Here is a 13,383-nt window from a genome sequence, read left to right on the forward strand (position 1 = left end):
GATGGGGAGCTACTCCTGTGCCCTCCCCTCCCCTCACTGTAAGCTGGCCCCAGAGAGGTGCTAATTGGCCTTCACCGGGTAACCACAACGCCTCAGGCTCTCGCTGATGCTCCTGCAGGCAATGGATCCTAACATCTCCTTATCTTGTTGAGCATTGGAGATGTTAACTCAGTCTGTTACACAAGGCACATTTAGAACTGATTATCACTGTACCACAAGTTTCACATTACAAAAACGTCACATCAGTTTCATGCCCCACATTACAAACCACACATCTCTGCCCTGGAGCAGCACTTGTGTTTAAAGGCAAAAAGCAGGGAAAAATATCCCTTTTCAAATACAATCTCTCCCCCTTGGTTTTCCTTCCCCACCTGAGGCTATCCTGTGCATGCATCCTGACTGATGTTTAACCCCACACAAACGATACTCTACCAGTCCACACGCTGTCAAACAGATCAGAAAGGAGTCTCCAAATAGTCTGAACACCTCTACCCCTCCCAAATCTTAAATAGCTTTCAGCTCGATCAGCTCTGGCCCAGCTGCCCAGAAAGCTTCACAAGCACTAGCTGAAATGATGACGTACGCAATATATCCCCTGTCACTGACAGTAAACACGGAGATCAGCTGAAACTGTTGATGAAACATGACCTGCTCCACATTTCGGTCTTCCCTTCCAACTTCTCATCTTGCCACCACCTCACCTGCCATCCACAGCACGAGGCTCCTGCACTGCAGCCAACACCCCCAGTAGAACTGAGATGGGAACACTCACAGCTCTTTTTCCAAACTGTTTGCTCATAGGCACCCCAGCGTACATCCACTTGACACATCAGATTTGCCCACAGTTTGCCCACCATCACATGTTCTGATTTTTTGTTCACAGCTTTCCTTGCCATTATCTTTCAGAAATAAAACCAGATATGTTAAGGCTACTGAATAACAAACACCATGTACAACACACACAGATGTTTGTGGAGATTAGCGCACCAGCACAGAATCTTGACAGGTTTTTTTTCAGTTTGTCTTAACTGTAATTATATCAAGTTTCCCATACATAACTGCTTTCCCCCGCAACAAATGCTACTCATCAAGTTTAAACAACACTGTACAGTTTGAAGTCATTGTGATGCAAACTTCCAATGCAACCCCACGGTCTTCCTCAAACTTGTTTAGCTGTTCCATTAGCTCAAGATTTTCTATTAATAGAAGAAAATACTTTCCACATTATGCTGACAAGAAAAAATATTTCCTTTTAGTTCGGAGTTAGTCATGGAAGACAGCACTTAAATATTATGCACTTCAACACTTCCTTCTTCATTTTTGCATTTTTCCACAGATTCATGAACAGAACATGCATTTCCTTAGAACTATCTGTTCCTATGGCTGTCACGGCATCTCCCCACAACACTGGAGAGCACTGTTAAATAACATTCCTAGTGGATGGTAACAGCGGGGCCAGCAGGAGGAAGTTAACACAAGCATCACTGAAATGCTTTCTGAAACCTTTCACCAGTTTGCTATCCCCATATGAGGCACCTAACGGTGGGAGGAGAGGTGCTGAGAATACTATTAACGTGTTTTAATAGCTCTGTGAGAGGCAATAATTTGCCTAAGTAAAGAATAATACAAGCCTCTCTCCATTATTCCCTGCCAAACTGCAGCCTTTGATAAGAAGCATTTCCTATCCTCTAGCATTCCACAAGCCAGCACTGAACAACACTGCAGCAAGGAAATCTGTGTCTAGCTACTCACGAGGCTCGTATTCCACATCATGGTTTATCGTCTAAGCAGAGAGTGAGAAGCTAACTTCTTACAGCTTTTTAAAAAAAAAGTTAGTGATGTTTACACTTGAATTCTCATTTACTAAATCCACAGGACTAAATTCACTCCTGCAAGAAAACCGCTGAGTACCAGTCTTCTACACTGCCCCTGGGAAAGCCATCATTGGATTCTCCAATGGATTCCCCACAAGGTGAAAGGGGGATAAAGACCCTAAGACCAATCAAACAAAGTGTTTGAGGAGACTTAGAAAGACATATTTGCAACTATATTTCCAAGTCCAATCACAAGTGTTCACATGAAGTTGTAGAGCTCTATAACTTCTGTCTAAATATTAAGCAAAGCGACTCAAAAAAGCGTTCTAAAGCATTCTACTCCATGCCAGGACAGACACAGCAACTACACCGTGACAAACATTAGCTGTAAACAGCTCTTTCTCTCCTCTCTCTCCTCCCTCTCCACCTCTCCCCCCCAAAAGAAAGCCACCCACACTGCAGAAGGCAGGGCTGCAGCTGACAGAACTGTAGGTCATATCCAGGCTCACAGACTCATCAAGACAAGCAATGTTGTGCAGACCTGCTAAGTAACCATGGCATATAGGAAATTAGTGCTGAATCTCACCTGCATGACCAGTCACAAGGGGAAGAGCTAAGTGTTCAAACTGATCTAACTGAATCACTTAAGAGAAAGCAGAACTGGAGCAAGAACAGTATACAAGAAAAAAACAATTATTATTCTGATCTACCAACTCATGTCTTCTCAGGAGGGAAGAAATATCTGAATGTACATTGGTATTTCTGCTATGGTTCTGCATGAGCCTTCAAACACCCCAGATATGGTAAGAGACTACCATTAATCAGCAAGGACAGTTCAAGTACTAGCTTGGGACCAACCTTATAACTTTAGGACAAATCAACAATAACAACAGAGAATTACTGTCTAGAGAAGAACCTGAAGGCTAGACACCGTAATGGCTTGTATTTCAGAATATCAACACAGCACTAGATCAATCCAGACCCCTTGTACTGGCCTGGGCCTTAAAAGGTTGGAGCCTTTACAAGGGCTTGTAGATCCAAGCCTCTATTGAAATCAGTTGCTGCAACAAGTGCTGTTGAGTGAGTATTTTTCAGCCAGAGCCATCACACATGCTTCTGCTCTTCATTACTCTCCTTACGGAGAATAACAGCTTGCCCAAACATTGCCATCAAGGATGCCAATGCAACCTTCAGCATTCACACCCATTCTACAGAGGTAGCAAAGGGAACAAAGTGCTTCTTACAGACTTGATCTAAAACATGGGCCAAGCTTACTTCGACTGACAGTCACTATTTGAAGCTGTTGCTAGATTTTCAATTTCATCTTTAGTGCTCCAGTTATGTAACTGGAGAACAACCTGGCAAGGACAGTATCAGATACCTGAATACCAACCACAGTGCACGACGGACAAATCATCTTCACACTAGCAATTATGGTATTGCAAAGGAAACAAGAGCTCTAACAAAATTAGGAAGAGACCCATGCACATTTAACTACCACCCTAATACCTCAGAGCTGTTTTAACACATTGGCACCAGATGGAGCAGCCTAAGACAACAGCGTAAAGCATTCTACACTAATCACAGCTCATGTGATCTCTTAAAATTGTTTTTAATCAAGACAAGATAAAGGCATGGGATTCTTCAGGACTTGCCATACAAGCTGTCATCCACACAGGCATCTTTCATTTAATTGCAAGCAGAAATCACTCTGCAATACCAATAAGTTCCACCCTACATTATGCTGCTCCCTCAAAGCAGCAGTAATAACTGAAGTGAGTTCCTCCAGGAAGACTGGGCCATGCAGCTGGAACTCATGCCACAGGTCAACATTAATTTTGAATGGCATGAAATGCATTTCTATTTCCATATAAAGACAGTTGATCCTAAGTTACTCTTGGGTAAGATCGTGGGATCTGCTTTTATTTTTTTAATTAAAGGAATTAAGTTTGTTCAAAGGCCCAGAGTCAATCTATTTTTATTTCTTCCCAGTGTTTTGACTTCCAAGGTGGAGAACTTTTTCTGTTGGATGTCTTTAAAAATAACTAAAAGCTCTTTTAATAGCAAGCACACACAGAAAAAAAGTTTAAATAAGCCATCTGAAAAACATCTTCACATCACAAGGAATGCAAGATGCTGTACTGGCACAATATACAAACTTACAGAGTATGTTATTGTTATGTATACAAACAATACAAAGTTAAATTTATGTAAAGTCCTCCAGAAATCAGCATCTGTGTGCTACATCAGCTGGACTGTCTCTTCTTATAACTTGCCAGATGACTTCCCATCTTTCAGCATCCCATTCAAGACAAAGAACACTGAAATCACAGTCAGTGTTAGTATTCAAGCAAATACTGGGAAACGAGTCAAACCTGAAAAGTCACCGATTCCCTTTCCTTTGGGAAAACACACGTTGTGAGCGGCCTTAATTTCTGAAGTAGACTTAGATATGCTGGCCATAAGCACAGAAGCGTCTCATCTTCAGGGTAAAAGTCAGCTTCCAAAACAATAAGCATTTCATCCTACATTCCCAGTATGTTTATACTAAAGCATGTGCTCAAGAAAGCAGTACCATCTTCAACACTGAAATAGTTCAATCCAAACTGAGTAACTAACTATCCTACTCTGAAACAAAACTACTCAGAAAAAGGTCTCCACGTCTCAAAGCTTTCCCATGTCTGTCACTAAGATTTATGAAACTGGTTCAGATAGAACGAAGACCTGTTCACTTGTCTTTGTATGAGGCAGAAGCACAGGCACCACAATTACACAAACTGCTCCCACATTCCACAAGGAATCAATCAAGGCAGTCACTCCAAGGGCCCAGGGTCAGAATTCACTGTACAATTTCAGGGTGTTCAGCAAGTATTTTACACACACATTTTGAGATACCCTCCAGCAAGGACTCCAGTTTTCACCAAGCCTCAACATTTGAGCTTCTAACTGAACACACTATAGAATGTGGCTACAATACATAAATAGACTTTCCACATGTTTTGTTTTTAGCAACAAGTGACCAAACTATAAGCTACCTAATAGCAGCCTAACATTTGCAGAGTAACACAACCCATTAAAAAGGCATTACGCATTTTCATAATGATGTTAAAGATTAATCAAGATGTAGTCATTTGAGCCAATTATGTGAACCCTAATTACAGCACTTCTCTCGCAAATGCCCTAATATTTACAAATACAAGCCTCCATAACCAACAACTTTCTTTGCATGTTACACAGTCCCATTTTGAATAAACTGCATTGCTTCAAACATGTTCTAGGAAGGCTTGCGGTGCTAAACACTGGCTACATTACAGGGGAGTACAGAGAGAGAATAAGAAATACACGCAAGCACACTTCAAAAAGCTGCAGCTAAGAAAAAAAAATGTTTTAGAGTTTGGCCTTAATGCAACAAGACAGAACAGAGCACATCCTTTCTCCACTACATGCCCACACCCCCAGAATCTCCTGACCATGTTTCAGCTTAATTTCATTTGACTAGTCAGTGCTGTATGGCTGGAAAAGAATTAAAGAGCCCAGAATCAGAGATGCTTAAGAGAAATTTCAAAATAAACTGAGCCCCATTAAAATAAATAAATAATCAGAAAAGTTGTAGAAGCCTTTATCCTGCAGAGGGAAACCAAGTCAGATAGCTACTTATCTTGCTCTGATCATGCAGTGACAAGAATGCAGTGTACACTGCAAAGCAAAAAGCTGACTATGATCTGTTGAATAACTACCTTTTATTTTTTTTGGGCAGCCCTCTATACCAATGAATTACACTTCTAATTCTAGCCATCATTATTATGTCTATTCGCACGTATAAGGACAGATTAACCATATTTTAGGAACTGCATAGATGAAGCTAACCACCATGGTTACCACTGAAAAAGCTGTCCTCAGCAGAGGGTGCACCTCATTCAGTATCACAGCATGCGTAGCATTCCGTTATTTGGTAAACACTGCTTAGACGATGAACTTTAGAATGTCTGCAAACACAGGACACAGAAGCACACACCAGTAAGCTCTCTTGCTGCCCATGCCTAGATTTATTACTAGAGCACATCAGAAGAACCAGTGCTGTTCATGTCCATTGCTTTGTAGCTAAACGGGGCAGCACAGCCCTTGCTCTCAAGACTGAAGTTCATCACAGAAGTTAACATTTCTGGAAAAACAGAAACACTGGAGAGCTGTTTGCATGATTGCTTTTAGTAGTAAAAACAGGATTCAGACTATTTCAGACAGCATTCCTTCTCACAGGACGGAAAGAATCGCTTCACTTTGGAGGACCAGCTTGAGTTGCTAGCATATCTTCCCCATTGTGCAGAGTTGTTTGTTGTTGGCTTCCCCCCCCCCAAAGTACAATTATGTAGTGAAACAAAGTAATTCCATGAGAATTCAGCAGACAATATCTGCACTTATTCAGCAAGCAGATGAGCAAGTGTAACCTTTGTACTCATCAAATAAAGCCAAGTTTTCCAATCACAATAAGCCTCTACAAGACCAAGGTGGTATGCCGGAAGACAGAAATTAATTCTCTTTAAGTAACATGCCCAAAACAGCATACAAATTCAGTGAAAACCAGTAAAGGCAAGGTGTGTTTTGCTCTTTTTTTTTCTTCCCCCCCATGTGAGAATAGCACTGTTAAAAAAGGTTTCGTTACAACTGCAACACAGCATCCTTACGGATCACTGTAGTATTATGAAAATAAGAAAACAAACAGGTAGGAATTTTGCCAGGGTGCTAACACACAGGAACTAAAAGTAACACAAACCTCCCAGCTACATGTGGCACTCTGAGATACTAATAGCTTCTATACACACCTGAAGTAGATTGGTTACTGGAAGTACAAGCTACTCTAAAGTACACCTACTGTTCTTAATTTCTCTCCACACTGAACGAAAGAAAAAAGGATGCTTCCAAAGTTTCCAGTTTAAAGGCTTATTTTTATGTTGAAATTACAATACACAAATTTAAACCAGAATAACTGGCAGAGGATCAGATGACAGAATGCTACTATACTACATTAAGCATGTTCTCAGCAGTACTAAGACAGTAACACAGCATTCCAGCTTTATAAAATGTCCTTTTGAGGCAGTGGCAGCAATGAGAACAGTTTGCTTCAATACAGCCTGTGTTCAGCCTCAAACTGAGACACGGGCAGTGGTACTTGGCACCCTTGTAAAGCAGCTACAAACAGCAAGCGCCGTTTCCCATTCACAAGGTTGATGTGGGGGAAGGACAAGAATCAGATGAGCAGTAATTACTGTAGAAATGTATTAGAAATATCAACCAGGCATACAGTGTATCATGTCTTCTGCATGGAAGGCAATTAAAAACCGAGGCATGTCTGCTGTTTTCTCTTTACCAAGTTTTGCTCCTTAAAACAAGGAGATTCCGAACAGTTGCTGCACTAGCCATCTACCCAGCACATGAGCACACACGAGCAGGAACCGGGGTGTGTGCACAAGTAAATATTTTGCCGCTGTTATGTACATTTCACACCACTAGATGTGAGAAGCTAGTCAACTCTCCTCAAACAACAGTTTAAGATCTTAAGAGGTTTAGCACAGTAAGAGCAAATGCTAAAAATACAAAGACAAAAAAAACCAGCTTACTTGAACCAGAATATAAACAGTAAAAACAGATGACTTCTTAATAAGAGGATTTCTATGGATGCAGGTGCTCTATTAAAGAAATACTGAAGAGGTAACATGCCAAGACACTTTAATAGCACTTCAATAACGGAAAAACATAGCCTTTTGCCAAAGGCTTGAAGCTAAATCTCAAAAGTTCATAGAACCACAGAAACCTAGAATGGCCTGGGTTGAAAAGGACCACAATGATCATCTAGTTTCAACCCCCTGCTGTGTGCAGGGTCGCCAACCACCAGACCAGGCTGCCCAGAGCCACATCCAGCCTGGCCTTGAATGCCTGCAGAGATGAGGCATCACAACCTCCTCGGGCAACCTGTTCCAGTGCGTCACCACCCTCTGTGTGAAAAACTTCCTCTTAATATCTAACTGAAATGTCCTGTGTCTCAGTTCAAAACCTTTCCCCATCTGGGTTCTAAACTGTTCTCTGTCAGAGACTTGTTGGAAGCTGGACAGTCCTGCGCTCTGTTAAGGCTACAAAAGATTACAAATTCAACTGTACACACTTCATTTACAGATTTGGGATTTATTATTGCTACATCAAAATTAATTCTGAATGAATCCATTTTATGTTCAGCCATTCTTAGATAAATATCTGTAAATGCTCTGCAGGAGTTCAGTTTGAATCCGTTATGCTGATGCAACTTCCCAAAACATTCAGTGCTGCACCCAAGAGGCTCAGCACCTTTTCTCAAGGAGGAACAGGCTTACGACACAAGTCCACCTTGCATCGGTAACCATAGACATGAAAACACTGCACTGCTTAGCATGAAGCTCACTGTGTTGCCAAGGATCACAGAAAGAGAGTCAGCCTTAAGGAAATCCCAGTACACAGAGAGAAAAGGAGATAGAAGGCTTCAGCAGGGAGCAGCTAAAGGTTAACTCTAAAAGCAAGTGCTATTAAGACCCTGGTTGGCGCCAGCAAAACTCACCTTCTGGAAGTACCACAGGTCCACTGATAGCAACAACTGAGTTTCTGTTCACTAAGTCTATACAGAATTAGAGGGATTCCTTGAAAAAGATATTATGGCAAACTAATCTACATCAACTGAATGAAAGCAAGAGACCCGCTTTTTGCTTGGTATCTGCAAGTGAGCAGAAAGCTCTTCTCTGCATTCAGACATGTGAGAAACAGTATTTTATCTGGACAAATTTCATGAATTCTATTGAGTTTTCCTCTGAGTAGCCTTGGTCAAGAATTTCCTCCTTTCAGATTTAGACCCAGTGTTTTATTAAGAACCACTGTATTTTCAATTATTAACTCAACAGTTCAGAACCTCTGACAAACTACTTAAATTTCCTCATTCATAGAATAAATTAAAAGTAAATATTTTATTGCCAGAGGGACAACAACAGTAAAGCAGGAAGCTTACCTCAGGTACCATAAGCATGGCCTCAAGGCACAGCAACTCCCTTTTGTTAAAGGTACAGCATATGTTACCTAGAGGGCAATGAGTTTTGCTGAATCTGATTTGCTTTCAGAAAGGGCTTTTGTCCTATCAGAACTCAATAGCTACACCGTGGACTTCCAAAACCACTTGTAATCAACAGAAGTACCATACTCTCTGTATTATGCATCCTCACACAACAGCTATTTGGGGCAGGAGAAGCAGCAAAGCAAGCACCCTGGCACAGGAGTCATCTGAGATATTAAGGTTTCAGAGCCTTACTGAAAAGTAGGATTCAGTACATTTAAGAAATGTCTTTTGAACAGGCGCAGATCATACAAAACAGAGCTATCTGTATTAGATAAACCTTCCCCACTGGTAGGCCTTCAGATCTTCAGCATCTGCTAGGACAGCAGTGCTTTGGTGCCTGACATGCTTGGTGTCCCGCAGCATCTTCTGGGACAGTGGTGTCCATGGTACAGACCATCCATCCTCCCAGCAGACAGTGGATCTAGTGTTGCACTAATCTTCCCAGCATCTGTTGAGACTACTGCAATACCATACCCATACTAAATAAAACCTAACAGCATCTGTATTGTCCACTCCCCACAAATAGCATCAAAGACCATTGTAGGTCAATAGCCCATCAAAATAAAAAAACAAATCCAAATTGTTACAAATAGCTGCATCTTCAAATTTGTTTTCTATGAGGAAATATTCATTTTAAAGCCTTCTTAAACATCTTCTCAACCTTGCAAACAAAACTACACATTTTTGAAGCCTATCACTTGTTCCATTTTTTTTTTTTTTAAACTAATCCTTCAAAATAGAAATCAGTACATCAGTTTTTACACTTCTATTGGGTATACAAACACAGAAGGTAAAATACTTTAAGTGAGATCTGTCATTCAGCTCCCCTACTGACAGGGAGAGGAGTTTTGTGGCTTTTTCTTTAAATTGAAACAGAAGTAGGAAGCCTTTTATAACACTACATACATGACCCTATACTTCTGATGTCTTCTTAGAGAGCAAGTTTTAAATTCATTTGGAAAGTAGCTCATGAAAACAGGATTGTTAGAGCCAGACCATGACTTTCATATCTTACACCACTAATCACAAGGCACTTTCATGATCTAGGAAATAGATGCCCATCAACATGCCAGCCATAGCTCATTATTTAAAATACAGAGGTACATAAAGTTATTCTGGATTCAGACTACCAGCCTGAGAGTAAAAGGAAAAAAGAAAAATAAATCAATTTTCGCCCACCTCAAATTCTCATTTTCCCCACTGATTTCTGTTTGAGCTCACTTCAAGGACAGTCCAATCTCATTAGGGACCTTTATCTACAAACTACTGTCATCACCTTACAATTTTACTCAACTTGCCTCCCTCCTCTACTTCGACTTTCCTCATATACCTTCTGCGACTGCACGTTACACATGGTATTGTTGAACATTTTTCAGAAGGACTGAGACAAGCATGTTTTCGATTACACCTTTCCCTACTGAAAATCAACGTAAGTCCTATGCCAAAAGAAAAAGATGCAAGTAATTGCATTGATCTCTACAGTAAAACAAGCCCTCAATCAGCTAAGTTAAACCTTCATTTAAAAAGTAATGAAAAAACGCCTACTCAAATAATAGCCATACAATGCATTAAAAACGAACACTAAATAATTCAGGCTTTCTGCAAACCAATTTAATAAATACACCTTGGAGTAAAGCTCGGTAAGCCCCGCACATCTGAAAAGCAGCATACATTGAGACGCGTATAATAATCAGACATTCACCTGCGTAATTAACAGCTGTTAGCTCATACAAAGCTCAGTAGCTCAAGGAGGGAGATCTACATTGAATAGGCGTCCTTTAGAAAAGGAAAAGCAAACAAACGGTTTAAACAGAACAGCTCGTCCACATTGTATTCTAGGATTTGTTTACTTAAGCCTGCCCAGAAGATGAGCTACTTTTCACACACATTTTGAGCCAAGCCGAAGCCTGAAGCCACGCAAGGCCGGTGGAAAAGTATCGTGTCAAGCCGGCAAGAAGTGAAGTTCAGCCGCTCTTCACGAAGTTGAAGCCTGGCTTCGATGGAGCCAGCATCGGCCGCGCACCTTTATACCGTTACGAACGTGCACCGAGCCCGAACCTCGCAGAGCTGCAATCAGGCAATCCCAAGCCCTCGGTCCTACGGGGCGGGCACTCGCAGCCCTCTCCAAGCACTCAGTTTCGGCCGTAAGCCGGGCGCGCCGCCTGCACACGTACCTCCACGAGAAACCCAGGCAGCGGGCGCTCTCCCTGCTGCCGAGGGCCTTCGGCACAACGCACCGGGAGCGTCTCTCCGCTGAGCCGCACGCAGGCGGCAGCGCAGATTCGGGTCCGCGCCTCGCTCCTCCACCTGTGCCGCTCCCAACTGAGCGGAGCGGCGCTGCGGGCACTTCCCCCTCCGGAGGCGGCTGCGAAACTCGGGGCTCCGCCGGCGGCCGGACACTCCCACAGCGGGCAGCGGCGGCGGGAAAGTTCGCCGCCCCTCCGCCTTCTCTTTCGGCTTCTCCTCCCCGGCCGAGCGGCCCGGCGCCGAGGGCGTCAGGGAGGCGGCACTCGGCAGAGCGGCCCCGCCGCCGCCTCAGCGCCGCCGCGGTCGGAGGCGGCTTCGAGGCGGCGCGCGGCGGCCGTTGCCGCGGCCGTTGCCGTCGGCCTCATGCTCGCCGTTCGCCCCCGACATCACTCGGGCGCCCGCCCCATCGCCGAGCGGTGACTCACCGCGCCGCGGGCCGGAAAAACCGGCGCGGCCGCCGCCCGGCCCCCGCGCTAACGGTAGTGGTGTGGCGGCGCCGCCTCTGCGCGCGCGCGGTCCCCGCACCGCCGCGCCGGGAGGGACGGGCGGGCCCGGCGGCGGCCGCGGGGAGCGCGGTGCCCTCCGCGCCTTCGGGGAACGGCTCTGCCGGAACTCTGGCTGCCGGCACCCGGCCCGCCGAAGGCCGAGTGACGCGGAAAGCCCCCGCTCGGCCACGCTGGCGTTAAAAATAAATAAATAAATAAACCAATCCACATCATTCTGTTGGGAGCCTTCCAGCGCGGCAGGCATGTGATCGGTAGGGGCGGGGGAAGCGGGCGGCTCGCCCACACCGAAACCGGCGCTGGCCGCGGCGCACCTGAACTGCGGCCACTCAGCTCCGGCAGGCAGCGGCCACCTGGCCCAGGCGGCCTGCCCCGCCGCACGGCCGCACCCGGCAGCGTATTTTAGACGTTCCCCTCTGCAGGCCTAACGTGAGCGGCGTGTTACGAGATAAGCAACGTACGCAGACCGCTGCTGTTCCGTTGCTACACAGACACGCGTATACCTGTGGCAACGAACGGAAGAATCCTGCCCTGTACGTCACAGCGATCCTCATTACCACCTGCTCTGCCACTCGCTGCCCTATCACCCACTTCCTGGGCAATGCATCCTTCAACCAGACCTAAAGGAACACCCACCAGAGGCTGTGCGGGGAGCAGGAGGCTGCTCCTAATCCCTTACAAAGACACGTGCCCAAGCTTAACTGCGTACTTAGTTGCAGGCATCTTAGCAGAGGCAGGTTTTAACTGAAGATGATATACAACGGCTGACAGATGGAGTAGCAGAACACAAGCTACAGTTATGGGAGTAAATTATATGCGTTTTGTTTTGCTACAGGTAAAGGCATCAAGCAAATTCTAGACAGCGGGTTTTTTCCTGCCCTCCTCCTACCCCGACTTTCCCTTATTAAATTCCAAAACACTCTTTAAAAAAAGGACAGAAGGAAAAAAAGGGAAAGGCTACTAGCCGTCATTCAGAATAGTTTAGATATACATGAAATGCTGTTCTCACCTTAGTTCAGAACATTATTCTTTGAAGCACCGTACCTGGGAGTGGAAAAGCGAACATAGTTAACCCCGTGAAAGCTGCCCATCCCATCCCTGGGCTGAGTGCTGCACAGCTCAGCCATGAGGGGTGCACCCAGGAAGGGGAGCCTGGTATCAGCACCTACTGCATCGCAGGAGTCTTACTGTCAAGGCCTGCTGCTATACAAGGGGTGTGTTTGTACAGTCACAGAACTCAGCGGAGAAGTTAGCAGCACACTTCTTGATCATTATTGGATAGTAACAAGACCGCCTTCAAAAAGGTTCTTTTCAGAATGCAAGTTTGCCCAAGGAGATTGTGGATACCCCATTCCTGGAGGCATTCAAGGCCAGGCTGGATGTGGCTTTAGGCAGCCTGGTCTGGTGACTAGCAACCCTGCACAGCAGGGGGGTTGAAAATAGATGATCATTGTGGTCCTTCTCAACCCAGACCATTCTATAATTCTATGAAATAAGGAGGAAGAGAACTTCAGTCTTTCAGAACGATGGAATAGTTTTATGAGGGAAACTGTACTCATAAAAGTTCTGTGAGGAGATCAAGATACAGATCATGTCCCCTCCTGCCCTAATCTAATAGGGTTATACGGTGATAGGAAAGTGGAGGGAGGGGGAACAGAGGGGGGGAGGAGAGTTTTGAGAAGAAAAATCA

At 44.4% G+C, this 13,383-nt stretch overlaps 1 protein-coding gene across 3 annotated transcripts in view; it reads right to left on the reverse strand.

The window, feature by feature from the left end:
• SGMS2 (sphingomyelin synthase 2) overlaps window positions 1–13,383 on the reverse strand; it is a 34,786-nt gene that overhangs the window by 19,889 nt on the left and 1,514 nt on the right. Inside the window, exon 1 of one of the 3 annotated variants that reach the window (XM_048942081.1) lies at window positions 11,118–11,231. The exons of the other annotated variants lie outside the window; for them this stretch is intronic. The gene's annotated coding sequence lies outside the window, so the exon portion shown is untranslated. Of the gene's footprint in view, window positions 1–11,117; window positions 11,232–13,383 lie in introns of those variants that run through there. 3 annotated transcript variants of the gene reach the window in all.

Source organism: Lagopus muta, chromosome 4, assembly GCF_023343835.1.
Source record: "Lagopus muta isolate bLagMut1 chromosome 4, bLagMut1 primary, whole genome shotgun sequence".
NCBI classification, from domain to species: domain Eukaryota; kingdom Metazoa; phylum Chordata; class Aves; order Galliformes; family Phasianidae; genus Lagopus; species Lagopus muta.